The sequence below is a fragment of the Mycteria americana genome, chromosome 3 (genome assembly GCF_035582795.1).
Source record: "Mycteria americana isolate JAX WOST 10 ecotype Jacksonville Zoo and Gardens chromosome 3, USCA_MyAme_1.0, whole genome shotgun sequence".
Lineage (NCBI taxonomy): Eukaryota > Metazoa > Chordata > Aves > Ciconiiformes > Ciconiidae > Mycteria > Mycteria americana.
This window is the reverse complement of record NC_134367.1, coordinates 55,626,421-55,646,541: the sequence shown is the minus strand read 5'-3', so window position 1 is coordinate 55,646,541 and position 20,121 is coordinate 55,626,421. Positions and strand designations below refer to the sequence as shown.

General features: G+C 40.6%; 1 protein-coding gene across 2 annotated transcripts in view; it reads right to left on the bottom strand.

Moving 5' to 3' along the window:
* Positions 1-20,121, bottom strand: part of NT5DC1 (5'-nucleotidase domain containing 1) — a 159,149-nt gene that overhangs the window by 56,018 nt on the left and 83,010 nt on the right. The gene's annotated exons all lie outside the window — the stretch shown is intronic.

Genomic DNA, 20,121 nt, shown 5'->3' with positions numbered 1-20,121 from the left:
CATATATTAATGTGTACCCACAAATCAGTGAAAGCAAAACAACAATTACAAAACAAATGTCCCAACTTTCACCGTGAATGTCTCTATTGTTTTCATGTATCTGCATGCATGCCAAAGCCTACACTAGTAACCTCTGGCTCTTTGGCAGTGTGAACACTTTCTCAAAATACAAGAAAGCATTTCATAAAAAAAATGGAAACAAGAAGACCGTGACAATTAACATAAAAATCAATATATTCACCCCCTGTGATTGTACGAGAAAACTTAATCCAATGATGTGGAGCAGGAAAGCAAACGTCTAAGCATTTTATGCACAACTTTGTAATTTATTACATGTATGCTGCCATGGAGCAAATGCAGTTTTTCAATTTCCATTCTTGTTACTAAACAACTTGGAGTTTATCTGAAATCTCTGAAATACAGCCTGGGATAGCAAATTAGCAACTAGCCTCTGTAGGGGTTTATAATAATCTTCCAAATACACTTTCAAAAATAATAATTGCCTTTGCAGTCCATTAAGTATCCTTTCAGAAAAATATATTTCCTTTTTAAGCAGAAGATAGAAATATAAGCAATTAAAATGAGTTGTCTAGAACTGCCACGTATTAAAGTCCTACCAGAGCCTCTTATCCGATCTACATCCTGTTGCATTTTCAAAGCATTATAATTTCCTCTATGTATATTATCAGAAGTTCCCTTAGTGTCCAATTTGGGGTTTGTTTTTTCTTGTCTCATCTGACATTGTAATTTGATCAAGATGTTCTTTGCATCGTCTTGCCTTACAGTTTAATTGCTTGTAATACAGCTGTGATAGCAAGTGTGATGGGAATTATGTGTAGCTGGAAATGCAGAACCCCCAGACCAAACTCAGAAAGAGCCTGTACAATGCTTGCCGTGACTGGCAGAAGTCCTCCAGCACAGACAATAATCCAGTCTTTAATCCAACCGCCCTCCTCTACTACAGTTGCAAAATTACTTTATTGAAGTATGCAGTTTGATGTTCTAATATAATACCTCTGTCTGGGGAAAAAATAATTGTGGATTTCTCTTGTGCTCTTTATTACACACCACTTCTCTTTGGCAGGGTCAGTTTACACCCCACTGGCTCTGGACTCCTTTGGACTCAACGTCTGTAAATCTGCACTGCCAGGACACTGCAGTTTTCATCCCTTAACTGTTATTTGGATTATAAAAAAGGCAAATGTTCAAGAGGCATGTTTCTGGCAAGGTTTCAGTCCAGAACTAAAACACAGGAACACAGTGTATTTTTCAGTATTGTCACTGTTTCTAAGGGGCACCTACTTGATTGAATTAAAAAGAATTTATCTGCTATTTATACGATTTAGCTAAGCCGAGAGGCATGAGGCTAAAAAAATCTCTAGAATTCAGCCATGAAAAATAAACTTTCAGCTGCCAATTTGTAGCTTGTATGTAGTGGCTTTAACAACTAACCATCTCTTACAATGAAAGTAGTATTTGGGAATGTGACTTTTCTCTCTTTTAAATTCAAAGGCAATTTGATAGCTTAGCTATCAATACCAATACCCAGAGCCATTCTCTGCAGCGTTGAAATGAGTAAGAACTTATACCTCTTCCCTAATTTTTGTCTGAATGCAGGCTTGTAGGTAACAGTTATTAATTTGATAAACAGAGTAGAGCTGAAATGACGTCTTTCTATCAATGATGATGCAGACAACTATATTCATTGTACGTTGCTTTCCATTGTGGTCTTACAGCACTTCAGGTTTTTAGAGTGAACAGAGAGACACTTCTTTGACCAATGTTACTGGCTTCTTCTCTCGTCTAAACAAACATATCCAACAACTAACATGAGCATTCAACAGAAACACAAGAAAAATACCTTCATTACAGAAGATTTTGCAAAAGAATTTACATTTCATCTACTGAAAGCAAGTAGAGGAGAAAGCGGGTGATGGTTAAAATTACATTAGACAAGTCATCTTTCATTTCCTTTTATTTCAGCTCAAGTGTGTATTCTAGTAGGAGCAGCAGAAGCAAAATGAGAGACAGAGGGAAGGAAATGTTAACATAAAGTAAGATAAGAAAGCAGAGTGAAGCATGAAGCAGGGATGATAGGGGAAAATATGGTTACATTCTGGAGGCCTGGGTTCAGGCAGATATCAGGAACAGGGAGCAGCAGGAAGAGATAAATCATCCCTCTCCTTCCCCCAGGAGATAAAGACGTTTAAAAAAAGAATAAAAGGATGACAGTCCAGGAAGATAGCAGGTTAGGAAGAGGCAAATGTCATAAGAGCAAAAAAGAAGTGTGACAGATGTAAAATATTCTGTATTTTTATGTTCTCTGTGATTGTCTCAATTCCTTACCTAAGACTCTGAAGTCTCTTAAGAGACCAAAGGGTTAAGGATCCTGGTCCAGCTCAGGCAGGAAGAGTACTAGCTATTTACACCTCTTAGTTAACTAGAAGCAGACATGAAAAGAGGATACCGAGTTTGGAGACAATGAAGATGTTAGTATTATGGTACCAAATCTCTCATTCTCACCTGAGAAAAAGATAGAAGCAACATTTCTGGGAGGAGAGAAGGGAAAAAAAAGGAGTATGCGTGGGTTGGCTGGTGGAGACCAGAAATTCAGAATGACACCTCGATGAGTCGCTGCCCATCACGAGGCTGAACTTGGCAGTATGATGAACCTCTGCTTGTTGAAGCTAATAATTAGGTTGTGTGCCTGGATATACGGGTGGCTGCCTACAGAGCAGAGCATCTTTCAAATTACTCTTGGATGTGCAAGTGGAACAGAATGTGAAAGAAAAGGGAAAAAAATGACAGAAATCAGACAGAAGAGAGGAGCTAGGTAACACAAAGAGAAATGAAAAATAGACCAGTATTAAGAATAAATTGTATTCTATTAATAATTCATACCCATAGATAACAAACATGTATCAGTATGTCAAATCAAATTAAAGGGAAAATTTTTCCTCCTATGTTCTCAGAAAAGTAAGGATTTTTATGATTACAAAGTAAATGCTTTGCATGTGGCACTGCAGTTTTGAGCAAATCGCATATTACTAATGGACATACAGGATCATCTGATCCTCCACGTGCCTCTTTTACCTGCGTATCTGTTAAAGAAAGTATTTACAGCTCATGTAACATTAACCTTCACAATATTTTTAGCACAATCCAGCTCTGGTCAGGCAGAAATAGATCTTATTTTCAAAAATAATAAACCATTTTCCAGTGGTGACAACTCTGTGTTCACCTTGATTAATTTCAAGGGGGTGACTAGAAGGTAAGGATCTGTGGTGGGCTAGGGAAAACTTGACTACTTGGATTAATAGTGACTGCAGGGCTATATAAATATTTAATATACCGAACGAAACACTTCAGCAGAACACACACAAAACATCACCTCTGCAAATATTTCATGGGTCACTTCCTCTTCTACTCATTTTCTACTCCTGTGGGCTACGAGAAGCTTACTGCAAAAATTAAAATGCTTTGGTAGCTAAAGATAGGTCTCAAACTAAAAGGAGGCTGAACAACTAGAAATTCTTCTAAGGAAGCCAAGAGCAGCTGTTGTTTCTTCTGGTCTGATACAACAAGGCAGGAACCACCACACTCCCTCCCACCGTCACGTTTCCGACGTGAGATTCCCATGCCAAAGGCTGTCAGGAACAGCACAGGACCTTTAGCTATATTTAAATGGAACTCATGACGTCAAAATTACAGGCTATTGCTGCTCTGCCATCTCTTAGTTGCACATCACACCCCCCACTCCACTATCTGCGTTTCATAGTGGACCGAAGACTTATGATGGCCAGCCCAGAACCTCAAGGCTGCAGGTTTCAGGGCTGGCCCTAACCAAAGTCAGCTTCAAGGTGAGGATGTATCTTTTTTTGAAAACATAGCTTGTTAACTACTCTTTCGCAAAAGCCTTTCAAGCAAGCTTAAAAAGCACCATTTCCTGGCTGCCCCTCCCTTCCTATCTGAAAGAACAACCCCATTCAGTCTGCCCCTAATCTTCACCCTCTTGCTTCCTAGTCCTGCCTCATGTCCCATTGCATCAGCAGTGTCCTGGCTGCAGAATGGTCAAGGCTCCCAGGAGTGCAATGCCACAGCCAGATCCTTGCATGGTTTTTTTGCATGTAGAGTTATTCTTGCTTCTTGCTGAAGTCCATGGACACTGGAAGAGAAAGCCAGGCTATTTTCATATGTTATCTGTTCTTATTAGCGTACCCAAATCGCTGAGACAAGCCCAGACCACTTCTACCTTGCTGGTACAACTGCTCCCACTGCCAGAGTTAGCCCTACTCTGCAATCCTTGCCCTGTCTCATCCCATGCTTGCAGATCCCTTCCTTCAGTAAAGGGTAACAACACAAATTAAAAACAGTCATGAGAAGCACGTGGTACGTGGCAAAGCTTGCAGCCTGACTTCATGAGGACTGCTAACACATAACATTTGTTAGAAAGGTGTCTAGATGTGGGTAGTTTGAATGACCTTCCATAGTTTTGTATACACAAAACTTGGAAACAGCATTTATTTCGTTCCTCATTTGTCCTTTTCCTTCTGGTTTTATGTTAATATTTACATCAACATAGCAACATTTCCACAGTACACTACAAAGCAGGAAGGATGTACTTTGGAGGTAGGACAGGATCTGTTGCTACATTTTAGAGGAAATTATTTCTTTCTCAAAATAATTCACTTCCTTGCTTTACATTACCATGCTAGTTTGCAGTGTAACAGACCAGATTTATCAAACTGTATGGGATCAATTAATTTGTGATGACACTCTTGCAACCCATGGGCTGAGCACTAAACCCATGCAGAGGTAACTACCATTTGTTGGACAAACATACTCAGTTAAATCAGTCTGATTCTCCAGAACTTCATAATCCCTACTGCAATGTGTGAACCATCTAAAGTGAATATTCTGCAGGTGGAAAAATCTGTTTTGTTCCATGGTCAAGGATGTCTTCTTATAGGATTCATGCAACATGCTTACCTACATGCGGAAGTAAAAGCCAGAAAGGTGATATAGTGATTACTCAAAGCAACAAAACCCACATTTTTTCCTCCTGTTAAAGATTTACATGGATCATTTGTTATATAAGTATTGCCATGGTGTTAATATTTATAGGGAGACAACCATAAATATTCTGGAAGTCTCCATCTTCACCTATACTCAGATTGCTGAAGCTACAGATCCTTACACATTCGTCATACAGGCTTGCTCTTTGCCATAGAAGTACATTTGAGATTATTCTTCTATATACTTTGTAACTATTTGCACTGAACACCTTCTTTTCCCAACAAACTTTGTATACTTAAATGCCTGTTAAACTCTACCTGGGGTCAACTCACACACCTTTAAAATATATCCCCTGGTAAACACATCATAAAAAATGTGCAAAACAATTTAGGACAGAAGGAGGAAATTGTTTTGTTCAACTGAAGACAGTTAAGAAGGTGGGAAATGGGATCTGTAGTCTAAAATAAATGATGGCACCTAATCTGACAGGAAGTCAAATATTAGAGTACATTTTTATTTACACATCTGATGAGGCTTACTTAAGTCCATTGGCTTGCATGAAACACACTGTTATGTTTGGTGTGAAAATGAAATGCATAATGAAGAAATAAAATACAGTCCGTAGATATTTTACAATGACACCCAGACTACAGGCTGCTGATAAACAAACTGAAAGTCCTGCTCAGCTGTACTGCTCCACCAAGAAGACATTACAGGTAATCCCCTTTTCTGTAGATCTCAAATTAAAATAGCTCTGGGGAGGAACCGAAACTCTTTTTGAAGTTTTGAATGCACCAGCTACTTTGAGGCACTTGTTGCAGTAAGAATGAAGTTAAAGTTCTGAGAAATATTTTTACTGGAAGCAGTAGCATCATATACCTCATATATGCACACATACATACTAACACACACACACATACAAAGAGAGAGAGATATAGAGGTATACACATTGTAAAGAAAAAACATATTTTTTCTTAAAACAAGAAATAATCTTTTTATCTCTCCCAAGGAAGTGTGCACTGACAATACCAAACGGTGTTAATTCCAGCCTCTGGGTCTACAGTTGCAAACTTTCCAAAGGGGTCCAGATGGACCAAGAGCTGCGTGCAGACTCCAGGTTTTTTTGCTACTTAACATTCCTGTACAGGTGCCACATCCACACTTCAACAACTTGATGGGCAATGGGAAACTGCAAGCAACGAGCACCACAAGAATGGGGTAGGGGAATAACTATGTGTAAAATGAGGCATTTAAAATTGTATCAGAAAAACATATCAGAAAATAAAAGACAATACAGAAGAGTGTGACAGTAAGGGAGATTTGTAACAAGCTATTCACCTTTCATCTTTATGATTAACCTATATATCCAGAAAATTCAAGTTATGAGTCGTGTGTTTTCTGTGATCTCATGATTTTTCTAACTTATAAGTAGTGCCCAATAATAACTGCTTCTACTGTAGGTGCTGTAGCACCTTCTGTTAAGCTTATCATCATATTTTATTACATATGATGAAAGTCTTACTCTTCTTGCCTGGGATCTCACACTAGCTATCCTGTTAACACCGCTCTCCGATCACATGTATACCAAGTACTTTTCATGGTTCTGGCCTACACAGCTTCATAAACCAGCTCCTGGTTTATGAAGTGTGAAGTATGATGAGACTGCAGAAGTGTATGTCCAGTCTCCATGTACTAAAGAAATATTAACAGGCAGATGTACCAAGAAGGGCCATCAGGATAAGACCCAAAGAGCTTAAATGACGAGAAGAGAGTGAGGGTACATTTAGACACCGCAGTGAGACGCAGTCTAAAGGCATTCACTCACCTCTAAGAAGCCAGCACAGTTGGAGGAAACAAAACCTACATGTATGCATATTTGTTTGCCATATAAATAGTTCAGCCATACGGTACTGGAAAGAGAGAGGGCAACTTCCCTCACTGGAAACTCATCCTTTCAGGCGGCGTTTCTCCGGTACAACGTGCGGGTGGTGCCATCTAGCGAGCAGGGAACCCGCTCCCCGGGAACGCGCTCCCTGAGAACCCCACTCCCCAGGAGTCCCGCTCCCCTGGAACGCTGCTCCCTGGGAACCCTGCTCCCCTGGGAACCCCGCTTCCCGAGAACCCCACTCCCTGGGAACCCTGCTCCCCAGGAACCCCGCTCCCCGGGAACCCCGCTCCCCAGGAATCCCGCTCCCCTGTGACCCGCTCCCTGAGAACCCCACTCCCCAGGAACCCCGCTCCCCTGGAACACCGCTCCCCAGGAACCCCGCTCCCCTGGGACCCTGCTCCCCAGGAACCCCGCTCCCCTAGAACGCCACTCCCCAGGAACCCTGCTCCCCTGGGACCCCGCTCCCTGAGAACCCCGCTCCCCGGGAACCCCGCTCCCCGAGAACCCCACTCCCTGAGAGCCTTGCTCCCCAGGGACCCCGCTCCCCGGGAACCCCGCTCCCCAGGAACCCCGCTCCCCTGGAACGCTGCTCCCCTGGGACCCCACTCCCCAAGAACCCTGCTCCCCAGGAACCCCGCTCCCCTGGGACCCCGCTCCCTGAGAACCCCTCTCCCCGGGAACCCTGCTCCCCAAGAACCCCACTTCCCGGGAACCCCGCTCCCCAGGAACCCCGCTCCCCGGGAACCCCGCTCCCTGGGAACCCCGCGGGAGCGCAGCCCCGCCAGCACCATCACCCCCAGTGCCCCGGCGGGTACCGCGGGCGGCGTAGAGGAGGATGCCCTGGTGTGGGGAGCTGCACTGTCACCCTGAAGCACTGCAGCCTCTCTGTTACCAAGAACCATCAACACATCGGTGTTGGGAGGACAAATCCCTGCTGTTTCCTGGGCTGTTCATTTTTTCTGTTATTTTTTTTCTTTTTCTCTATTTATTGGCCTCCGTGAAGGCAGAAGGGCCTTGCGAAATCCTCTACAATTTTTAGATAAAACTTTTAAGAGACAGAACAGAACCGAAACCAGCGGTTCCACAGAAATTACCCCAAATGGCAATGATCCGCAAACAGCAACCGTCAGAGGTCAGGGTGTGGGTGGGGGGGAAGGCTTAATTGAAAAGACTGGGTTATTTGACAGCTTAAAGATAAATCTAAGAGAGAAATAATAACAGTCTTCAAACATGTAGAAAGCTCCTGCTTGGGGAAAAAAAAAGATAAAAGAATAATCTGTCCCCTGAGACCAAGGTCAATGAGTCAAGAAGTAGTGAGCTTACGCTTCTGCAAGTCTAGATTAGAAATGATAAGAAAGTTTCTAATTTTAAGGGTATTGACACACTGGAAAAGCTGCCTAGGAGGTTGTATGATCTTCATAAGTGCACGTCTTTAAAAAAAGGCTGGACAATTATCTGTTAGGAAGGGAACACCTAACCCATCCCTTTGGTAGTGGTGGGGTAGATAGAACTATAGAACAGAAGATAGAACTATCTTCTAGAGTTCCTTAAAGTACTATGATTAAATATTACAGATGAATTGCACCCCTATCTCCACCCATTGCTTTATTTATCCACCTCTCCGATGGATAATGATGCCTATGATCATGCCAGAAACTAAATTTGCTTGCAGGCAATAAAAGGAATGAATTCAGCAAGGAGCAGCAGCACAGCTTTTGACTTCTTGCTATTAATAACACAGTTTTTGCCAATCTGAACAATATACAAACTAGAGATCCACACTGACAACTTCATCAAAACAAAAGAGAGAGACACAGACTGCTGACTTGAGGCTACTTTCACTGCAGACCATCCCTCTCCCATTTGTACCACCGAGCTTGCCATAGGAAGGCTGAGAGAGGAACATTCAATTTCTAATGCCATTCTTTTGAGCACAAAGACCTGTTTATTCTTACTATAGCGCTATCAGCTTGACAACAAAGAAAACAAAGCTGCTTTCTAGAAATCTAACAAGATGTAAAGTCTCCATTAAAAACATTTTTAAAATTGCAAAACTAAATTAATTTTGTGCAAAGCCTGTGTGTTGAGTTCAGCACTCTCTTAGGGAGAATGGAAAAGAAGAAATTATTTCAAATTATACCTAAAGCGCTGTTGGAAAGGTCCTTGCTGGTCAGTCTATCTACAAGGAGTTTAGAGCCCAGGGAAATGCGTATTTCAAAGTTACGACAAAAAAATCTTCCAAGTGCTCTATTTGTGATTCTGCATTCTTTGATCTCCTAGTTTGAATCTTCATCTGTTTTAACATTATCCAAACAAGGGCAAACAGATGAAAAGTAAACTTGTAAATATCACTTAATATGTAACAGATCCCAAATGAATGGTAGCTAGCCCAGATTAATTCCAGGAGTGAGCCTCAGGAGGAAAAAGTGTTTCTGTAAGCAGAATTGTGCAGGAAACAACTATTTTTAGCTCATGAATTTCTCTGGGATTCCAGATTTTCCCCCATCCTGCATCAGGATTAAACAGAAGCCCTTAAACAGAAAAAAGAAATAAGGGAGAAACACACATGTGCACATGCACTGGCACTTGCTTACTGCGCACAAGTCCATTTTGCAAGCCAGGCAGAAGTACTGTGTCTGCCTTGCTGGAACATGGTTCCAGTCGACTGAATCCTGGTGCTGACATGATTTTGTTTTTGTGCTTTAATCTCACTTATCTGACCCTCTCCACTTCATATGGAAACAGGGACTCAAACTTTACAATACCTCTCTGCATGTGGGTGTCCTAATCATCAAACCTGGAATTAGTCTCTGGCTCTGTATTTCAAGCTCATCCTTTGGAAATCTCAGTTAGTTAGTCCAAAATTAAAACCTAAATCTGGCAGAAAAGGAATGACGTGAACACAGGCCCTTTTACATGCCACATAAATGTCTGACTAAGGATACCTGCTATGCTTGATCTCTCCTTTTTTCTCATTCTGATCAGAAATTAATTAACTGTTAATGCGAGATCATGTACTCTCACAGCCAGTTGCACTGCCATTTTCTTGTAGAAATATCTCAACTTTTTGTCAGATTTTGTTTCTATGAAGCAGTTGCAGAGATGCTAGCATGGGCAATTCATGTTGATAGCCATCTAGCACACAAGCTTGAAGCTGTTGCCTGCTGGGGTTAAACCATGACAGTCCTTTTTGGCACCCAACGTGGGGCTTGAAGGGTTCGAGATAACAACAGGTTTGACTGGAGTGTGCTAGATGGAATTTATAGCTGTTATTGCTGTTCAGCTATTAATTGGCAGGCTCCTGTGCTTGCCATGGGGCTTGCTTGCCTTACTGTATATTAGAGTCCAGTGCTTGTTAGTGGCTGCTTTTTGCTTTCGCTGCTTGCTGTGCTGCTGTACTGCTTATCGTCTTACTCTGCTGTGCCTGGGAACATTTGATAACAGCAATGGTGATGTGCCTGGGCTGGCAGATGGCCAGGGCATCGCTGCTGTTTCTGTGCTGCTGTACTGGACAGGCTGGAACTCCAGTGTGAACTCGAGTCGAAGGGACTGTCACCTGTGGATGAGTCCACGTGGGAGAAGGACACCCCGAAGCGTCTGTGGCCGTGGATAAGCCCATGCCAGAGCAGGTACATCTCGAAGTGTCTATGGCCATGGTTATGTCTGTGCCACAGCAGGTATACCTCTGAGGGGATGGTGGCCCAAGGATAAGTCCACGCTGCAGAAGGTACACCTTGAAGCATCTCTGGCTGTGGTTAAGTCCATGCTGCAGCAGGTACACCTTGAAGCATCAGTGGATGTGCATGAGGTCATGCTGGAGCACCTCAAAGCATGTGACCATGGATAACCCACGACAGAACAGGTACACCCCTGGAGGGACTGCAGCCATGGGTAAGGCCATGTTGGAGCAGGTTTACGTCTGAAGGGACTGTGGCTGTGGGTAAGGCCATGCTGGAGCAGTTATATGTCTGAAGGCATTGTGGCCCATGCAGAAGGCCACGCTGGAACAAGTGCACCTCAAAGGGACTGTGGCTGTGGATAAGGCTATGCCGCAGCAGATATACCCCTGAAGACACTGTGGCGCATAGATAAGGCTCCACTTGGAGCAGGTACTCCCTTAAGGGACTGCGGTCTGTGGATAAGTCCAAGCCAGAGCAGGGGCAAGGGGGTGGTGGGTAATGAGGATGTATTGGATAGTGTGAGACCTGAACATGATGTAAATGGTATGGAATAAGGGGTGGAGAATGTGCTGGTTTTGGCTGGGATATAGTTCATTTTCTTCACAGTAGCTAGTATGGGGCTATGTTTTGGATTTGTGCTGGAAACAGTGTTGATAATACAGGGATGTTTTTGTTATTGCTGAGCAGTGCTCACACAGAGTCAAGGCCTTTTCTGCTTCTCACCCCACCCCACCAGTGAGTAGGCTGGGGGGCACAAGAAGCTGGGAGGGGGCACAGCTGGGACAGCTGACCCCAGCTGACCAAAGGGCTATTCCATACCATATGGCATCATGCTCAGCGTATAAAGCTGGGGGGAGAAGAAGGAAGGGGGGGATGTTTGGAGTGATGGTGTTTGTCTTCCCAAGTAACCATTATGCGTGATGGAGCCCTGCTTTCCTGGAGATGGCTGAACACCTGCCTGCCCATGGGAAGTAGGGAATTAATTCCTTGTTTTGCTTTGCTTGCGCATGTGGCTTTTGCTTTACCTATTAAACTGTCTTTATCTCAACCCATGAGTTTTCTCACTTTTACCCTTCTGATTCTCTCCCCCATCCCACCAGGGGGGAGTGAGCAAGTGGCTGTGTGGTGCTTAGTTGCTGGCTGGGGTTAAACCACAAGATAGATGTCCTGGTGTGCTCTGGCTTTAAAAGAGACCTCTTGCAGCAAGCAGATGGTAACATGCTCTGGATAGATCATATGTATTTGGACAGACCACTTTGCCATTCCAAGTCATCTATATGCTCTATCAAGTGAGAGCTCTTGGCTTTCTGAGGCCATTTTTGTATGGCCGTCTGCAGCTACTAGCAGGAACTTCTGCAAATTTAAGGCAATTTATATCTTCGATAGAAATATTTATGTGACTATAGAATATCTCTTACAGCACTGTTGAAATGCTGTTGCTGTTTCTGTTGATGCAAACTTTACAGGGCTCAATCTCTCAGGTCTATTGAAGTCATATAATACCTTTTTATCGAGCATAATATTTGAAAAAAAAACATTTCTTTATTCCTCTGTAACTAATCTGCTTGTGGTTCATTAACTACAACAGTATAGAATGCACCCATTTTACTGTTGGAAATGATTCTCTCTCTTGCTAGCCAAAATCCAAACCTGCTTACATCAAGAACCCCAACTAGAAAGGATGTGTACTAAGGTACATATTTTGAAAATATCTCTATTAATTGCAGAGCTATAAAACGACTAAGAAATGCATGGTGTCCTCTGATCAGCAAACAACAGCTAGTTGATCTCAGGACTCTCTCCTCTACATGGTGACAGTGCCATGAAGCTCAGGGCTCGTTTCTACCTTGTCATGTACTGATGAGAAGGAGCCTCTGCCTTACACACATCCTCAGACAGCAGCCAGGAACAATGCCAGTATTACAGCCCCCCAAACTCCAGGGATAACAGCAGAGGTCAGGGGATGTGGCTGAGCCCCTGCCCCGCTGTGCAGTGGCTGGCAGCCTGGCAGGGGGTGGCTGCGAACCCACACCGCTCATTACAGCAGTGGGCACTCCTGGGCATCCTCCCACTGTTCTCCAGGGTGGGTGGGCTGTGGAGCAGGAGGGTTTCTGTAGACCTCCAATCCACCACCAACAGCCCTGCTCCAATTCTCTTCCCCTCCCCCTACACCGTCAATTAAACACTTCTTTAATGAGAAAAAACAGAAGGCAAGAGCCTGGTTACCACTCAAACCCTCACTAAGCTGCAAGGAAGAAAGTCCTGCCATTCAAATCCCACTTACATGGGACTTAGCCAAACAGGATGGAGTATTTATGAAAGTAAATAAAAAAGTAAAAGACTGCATGAACAATTTGTATTTGTAAGTATGGTACATTTAAAATGTTTGTAGAGGCAGCTTCCACAGAGCAACAAAACTCTTCCTTGACTATTTATGAAGAAACCAGATGCCACACAAACAGCTCTTTTGCTTTTCAGACTGCAGGATTGGTTATTAAGTCCCAAGAAAACAGACATGTAAGGAGTTCCACTTGAGCTTTAGGCTTTAAATTACCATATATGCCAAAGGCAATGACAGCATGTTTGCATGTAGCTCTATGCATTCTGCAATAATGAGACTTAACATTTTAATCCTCGTTCACTTATTTTTTGGACTGACATCTGAACATTAATGTCAGATTCTTGTGTTAATATCATGTGTTATATGGGCTTTCTTTTATTACCTCCTTTCTACTAGAAGATATGAACTGAGCATGGAAAAATGTATCTATAATTAATGCCAGTCTCAGACTATTTATAGTGATATAGGACACAAAGTAGAGCTCTCTATTTTTATCATTAAAATGCCCCTATCAGGATCAACCTTAAATTATATTAGCAATAATAGCTACATCACAATTGCTTTTTAAAAGGAATTTTCCTGCTGTATAAAGACTCAAGATAAGCAAAAAGAAACAGAAGTAGAAATAAGGTTTTATTTTTCCTTTTTAAATGGCAATTGTCAGGCATCAGAAACCATTTGAGTATCAAAGACATAACTCTGTCTGATAATACTATATCAGATATATACAGATCTTTCAGGAATTTGCCTGTATCTGTATTCATTGGTAAAGGCTGCTATGAAACAAAATCTGTATGCGCACATATTATATATGTGAGTATAAGGTGTATTTGTACAGAGAGATAAATATGATTCTATGGAAAATGGCATTATACCTTTATAAATACAAATTTATGGGCTAGTGCATAGAATAAATCAGTAACTGTACTTAAAAACTTTTAAATTTTCAGGTCTGTGTATACATAAAGACTTTAAGAATCTTTAGAGAAAGGACTGTAATTTCTTATGTGCTCATATAATTGTTGGAAATTTGGATTACTTATGGCTTTTCCACATGTAAAATTTCTAAAAATTGTATTGTTACCACTAATGGAAAAAGGAATACAGAATACAGTAACATCAAAAATGATGTAGGACAAACTTGGATACAAAAATATCTTTTGTTGTAAACAGACGTAATTTTCATATAGGAGTTCAGCTGCAGGAAATTCCAAGTCTCTGTAGGCAACAAAGAGCTAATGTAATGGAAGGCATGGAAGCACACCTGTGTAAGAACATATGACATCCATTCAAGAACATCCTGCCATGAGAGGGACAGCTTAGTACAGACAGAGCCAGACCAGTAGATAAGATAATAATTTTGGAATCCCATAAATACATTAGAAAACCAAAAAGAGTAACTAGATTACCTTTAAAGGTTCCTTCCAACCCAAACATTTCTATGATTCAGTGAAATTGCGTGGTGCTTCAGTAGTATAAATTACCCAATTGCCAAAGCTGCATGTATAAGTTGCAATCATAGTATTTACTTGATAATATGTAATCTTTGATATTATTGCTTATAGGAATGTATTTATGAAATGTGGGTATACGCTTGCACATTCTCTTATAATGGAAAAGTATGAAAAAATATATAAAATTGTCTTTGGATTTCTCTTTTTACCTTCATACTCTTCCCATGGTTAGACAGCCAAAGTCTCTGTGGTAGTTAAAGGTGATGCTGGTTTTCTCTGAAAATGCAGAACTTTTGGCCTACAGTTTACGTCAGTATCCCAGGATAAGCCAGGGAATCCAATTTAATGCTGTCAGTGTTTATTCCCTTCACTCTTTGCATACAAGAAATAAGGTCTCTAATAAATCAAAGATGCAGGTGGTTTTGCCAATAGTATGTTTTCTGTATTAACATAATTGAATTTAAGGTGTCAAAGTGAGGATGGACACACAATACCTGCGTCCAGCTGTTACAACTTAAACCTGCCTTTCACAGAAATTCGAACTGTGGTAATACAATTTTACTGCTGGCTAGAATGAGTAAGCATACAATAAAAACTGTACTAGAAAGTAAAACAGAGGAATTACAAGACAGCAATTACAAGATAGTCAAGTGGAAAAATACACAATAGTCTAGAAGAATGATGTATATCTTTGTAAGTGAGAACAAATGAAATCCATCCAAGAATAGTCTGCTGCGGACAGATTTGGTACAGGCAGGACTGGAACAACAGTCAATATTTAGGTAAGCTGCAATATGACTGGAAAAATTGTCAGCTTTGAGGTGCCTTGATGTGGTAGCTATTCAGATGCCAAAGACAAATGCCCAGTGTGTGATTATAGTATGGCTGGTTGCTGTTCATGAAATCAGTAATGTGGCTGCATTTATAGACTAGAATAATTCATTTACAGAAAAGCATTATTAGAAAGTATGAGGACAGCATCACATGTTGTCATGAATGGAAAAATATAGAAAGGTTATAATACAAATTTTCTTGGAATTTTTATTTAACCTCATGCTCTTTCATTATTGGCTCACCACAATCATTGTGGTAATAAAAGTCTTTCTTGGTTTATCCTGGATCTATGGTTGCATTCTTGCATAAATATTTTTGCCCAAAGAGTGGGAGTGCTATATAAAACAAAAGGTATCGTGCCATACACTGTCTAAACAACTTCTGATTCTTTCTAGCTTTATACACTTTGATATGTGTGTAGCTGTTGGTACTTGACCATAGCTGAATGTGTTCTATTAAGAGATATTTTATAGATTGATAGAAGCATGCCTCTTAAGGATTTGTTCATATTCCCATGACAAAACTCACACTGACTTCAATGGGATAAGGGTCTTCAAGGATTTTATCCTTCTAAATATGATAAGAGACTGAGCATCAGTTACTGAAATTTTATACACTCAAAGGACACAAGCTGATTTTGTTCCTACTCCTGCTCTCATTTTAATTTCTGTGTTGCAGATGATTGCAAGTGATCAAACAAGCAAATCTAGAGCAGTTGCCATCTGGCAGCTGAGCACTTGTACCTGCACACCTGCTTCCTTTTCTCCCTGCTTTAGCCTAATGTTTTATTTCACCGTGGGGACAGGTTTAATGTGCACATATACAATCACTCCCTCCATCTCACCCTGCAGGCAGTAACTTTTTATGCCGTTTGCAAGCCCAGGAACATGCCCCATGTAAAATGCCAATCTAAAAACACCTTTCACAGTGCTCATCTGGGAAGTTTAAACTCTTCTTTTCCAGCTTCTTTAAAGTGCCCTTTATGTAAGCCAAACAAAATGGATATAGAGATGACTGCAGGAGTCCAAGACCGGGAAAAGTACTCTGACTTATTAAGCACAGAGAACTAAACCAAAGAGGGGACAGTATTTCCCCACAGTGCAGTAAGAAGCTTGTTTGAGTGACTTACAATCTTAGGCACGCACGAAACATTTCAGTTGTTACATTCAAAGTTTGTCTACACAACGTGTCTCATATGTTAGTCAGTCAATCTTATGTGAGTTGTAAGCACGTATCCAAATTCTAATGTAGAATGACATCACTCCAAATAAAAAAAAAACAGAAAAGAAAACTGGCTTATTCAAAGTTTTCTACCATGTTAAGGTAGAGATTTTTTCCCCCAAATAATGCCATAATATGAAATATCAAGTTCTTGTGAAGTAGGTGAGAACTGAAGGACCATAACAAGTCTTATACTGATCAATTGAAACAGGAGTTCAATTTTACAGAAACTGTTTTTTCAAGTTCAAAAGAAATTTTAACTTGATTGTTCACCAATAATGCTTTTAGTAAGGACACCTTTCTGATCTCAGTGAGAGAGCAATTAAAGTATGTAATAATCCACTAAAATTGATACAAGAGCAATATTTTGGCTAGTTGTGAGGGAGCTCGTAATATCTCTGTCACTATCTTTAATCTGCCTTTCCCAGGCATCACTGAACCTCCTGCTTTTTCAAGTATTTTCTGTCACCTCCATTGCTATCCACATGGCCTGTTCCTGATGGCCTGGTCCTGATCCTTCAAGGAGTAAAAGGGATTTGTAATATCAATTTCAATGTGAGTAGGATTAAACCCTTGAAATACCTCATGTCAGATGGATACAGAAAGTTGCCTTCTCTCCACCATTTGGTATTCTTAAATATAATTCCAGTTCAGTATCAAGGATAATTTATGTTCCCCAAATAGGTTTTCTAGAAATATTCTGGGAACAATTTAAATTAGAAGCATGCTTTCATGCCTTTTTTTTCTAGCTTGACAGATACAAATAGTTTTACATTATAAACAAAAACCAAAAACCAAACAACAAGCTATGTTTCTACATGAAGGTTCCAAAATGAGACAAATTGTTTTTAATTCTGTAAGCATAAAACTTGGGAATACAATGAAATAACATAATAAAATGGAAGGATTATTTATAAGGAAGATGGCATTCAGAGCCATACAGGAAGGTACATGTATTGCTCTTTATATTTACTGCAATGACACCCGAGTGTCTCTATGAAAACACTGACTGAACAAAATCTTATTTCACAATAAGATTTTGATACAATAAGTTTAAAAAATAATTTTACAAATCTTATAAAGAAAAAATTTCCTAATTACTGTGATGTAATTAAATTTTAAACCTGGATTCAAACATCCCCAAGCACAGGCTCTGCTGAAACACCAGAGGGAGCAAGTTTCACAGGGGAGTGAATGCTTTTACTGAGACTCTCCCTGTCTACTGACAGTGTTTCATCATTTAGTAGGATGCAAAAGAATTTAGTCAGATTACCTGGAATGGCTGAGAATATGCCAGTGAAGCGAAGCCTTTCAACTTGTGAGGAAATATGTAACACAGAGCCACAAAACAGCAGAAAAAGTGAGGACATGCTTCATTTGGACGACTGCAGGTTTTTACACATGAAGTTTAAAAAGCTTCTGTTACTGACTATGGGGTGAAAACCTAACAGCCTTGCTATCTTCATTTAATAAAGATTATTTCGGTACAGACAGGTTTTTAAAAAGCAACTCGCACTCCCTTCACAGCACAAAGTCACAGATTCAGTTGTGAGTCATACCTCCTCTAAAAGAAGACTAAAAAAAGCCATAGAAATGATCAAAGGTAAACCCACCTATGCAATGAACTGAATTACTTGAAAAAAACCCCATTCTCTTGTGCTCCATTAGGGACTAAACCTAGGCAATGCTCAAAAGAAAAAGCCCCCCAAATCAGTTGTCTCACTGATGGTTCACATCTAAAAAACCTAGACCTGAATCAGAAGTGACCTTGCTGCTGAGTCCTAACCAGGAACAGAAACTGTTCAGATGCTCTTAAGGATTGACCAAGTGAAAATTTATGCCTGCATCTTTAACAGTGTTTAAAATTTAGCAATGATAAAAATCCTTCTATGCCATTATACTGGGCCCAGATTTGGCCACAAGACATTGCTACCCTGGTGAGGGTAGCATTGCTACCATGCTACCATGGTGAGGTCTACCTACCTACCATTGTTACCATGGTGAGGTCTCAAGGGATTCTCATCACGACTGCTGCCCTGTTGCTGGTGGTGCCCTGCTGCAGACTGACCTCTAAAGTCAGGAGTAGTCTTTCCATTACCATTAGTGCAATTTCTCCTAATGGAGAATTTTTCAACTTTCTTAACTGTTCAGGCTACTGATGGTCATCTGTTTTAGTTTAAAAGACAGCTTTTCCATTTTAATTCCTTTTCCCTCCTGAAATTTAATACAGATTCTAACCTGCAAGCTTTCTTTGCCAAACCATAATAATTTAATCCCAATCCACATTTAAAAAAAACAGTGTGTCAGGATATATTCCATTCCCATCAAAATTAGTTTATAGGCACTGAGTAACAGGTTTATATGTAATGCAGAAAACAATCTTTGTTTGCTGGGACTGGGTGGCCACGAGTTCTTTGCTTGAGTTTGTAGTACCCACACAGGGGGGAGAGGTAATTGTTGCTATACAGAAAAGGTTACTTGTCAGCTTGATTGTGTCATATACATGCCTGAAAATTAAAGCTTGATAATATTTTATACAGCCTCTCATGTCTTCTAGTGGCATTTCCTTTAGAAATCCTAACATACAGTGAAAATCTTTCAGAAGTGTCCACATAGTTCACATAAAGAAATGCTCCCCTGGCAGCAGATCACAAGGAAACAGGGCACATCTATCACAGTACTGATACTACGGCTGCAGTGGAAGATGAATGATGTTCATCAGGAACTAACTTGCTTTTTTAGGAAACAACCTCCATCCTTGAAGGCAACCCATTTCTGGGATAATACTGAAATGCTGCCTCCATCAAGTACTGTTCTCACAAGGGTTTTGAGTATAATGTACTCATTATTATTATCAAAGACATTTCTTTTCTTTACAGCTTAAGCATGTTTAATTTGCTGTTTGAGAGTAGAATCATTCTACCTAAACAAATCAGGTTCCTCACGTAAAACACACAAAAGTTTTTTTCGTACCTAAATCTCATCTGGATTAATTAAGGCTGAGAGGCCTCAGAGACAGAGGCCTCTGGGAGGCTGAAGACTTAAGAGTTCATTATGGTTTTTGTTGCTGCTTTTTTATACTGAAGAAATATTGTGTACTCCTTTCCATCAATTCATCTGCAGTCAATTAATTAAAAAAGTCATACATTCTAATTTCTACTTTGAGGACTCCATTTTGTTAGAGAAAATAAGAACAGTAGAACTCCCGCAATGCTCCCCAAAACCTTCTACTTTGCAGATGTTATCACCTAAAAAACCACAGTAGAGACCCCCAAAGACATAGCCCTGCACCTGTTAAGAGTTTCCCCAAAGCAGCATCAACAAATCAACTGTAACTATCTATCCAAGCTTACACATTTAAAGGGTAAGGGCCAAAATTGCCTTTTTAGAAGAACAAATGTGAGTATTTTTAAGGATGCCCTATCATCAACACATATCAAGTCCAATACACAGTAAATTCTCACCTAAAACCAGGCTTGAAGTAATATATATTATTTCAGAAAAATGGCATCTAATAATGTGGGGTACTTAAACTATATGAATCAGAAGCTAAATAATATATTACAAGAAACCAAATGTTTCACAAAGTGCAGCAGACTGGGACTTCTTTGATGATCACATATTTGTTAAATCCTCATACCTGTATTATGAAGCTTTAGGTCTAGCTGTTGGCCCGACCCAATAATT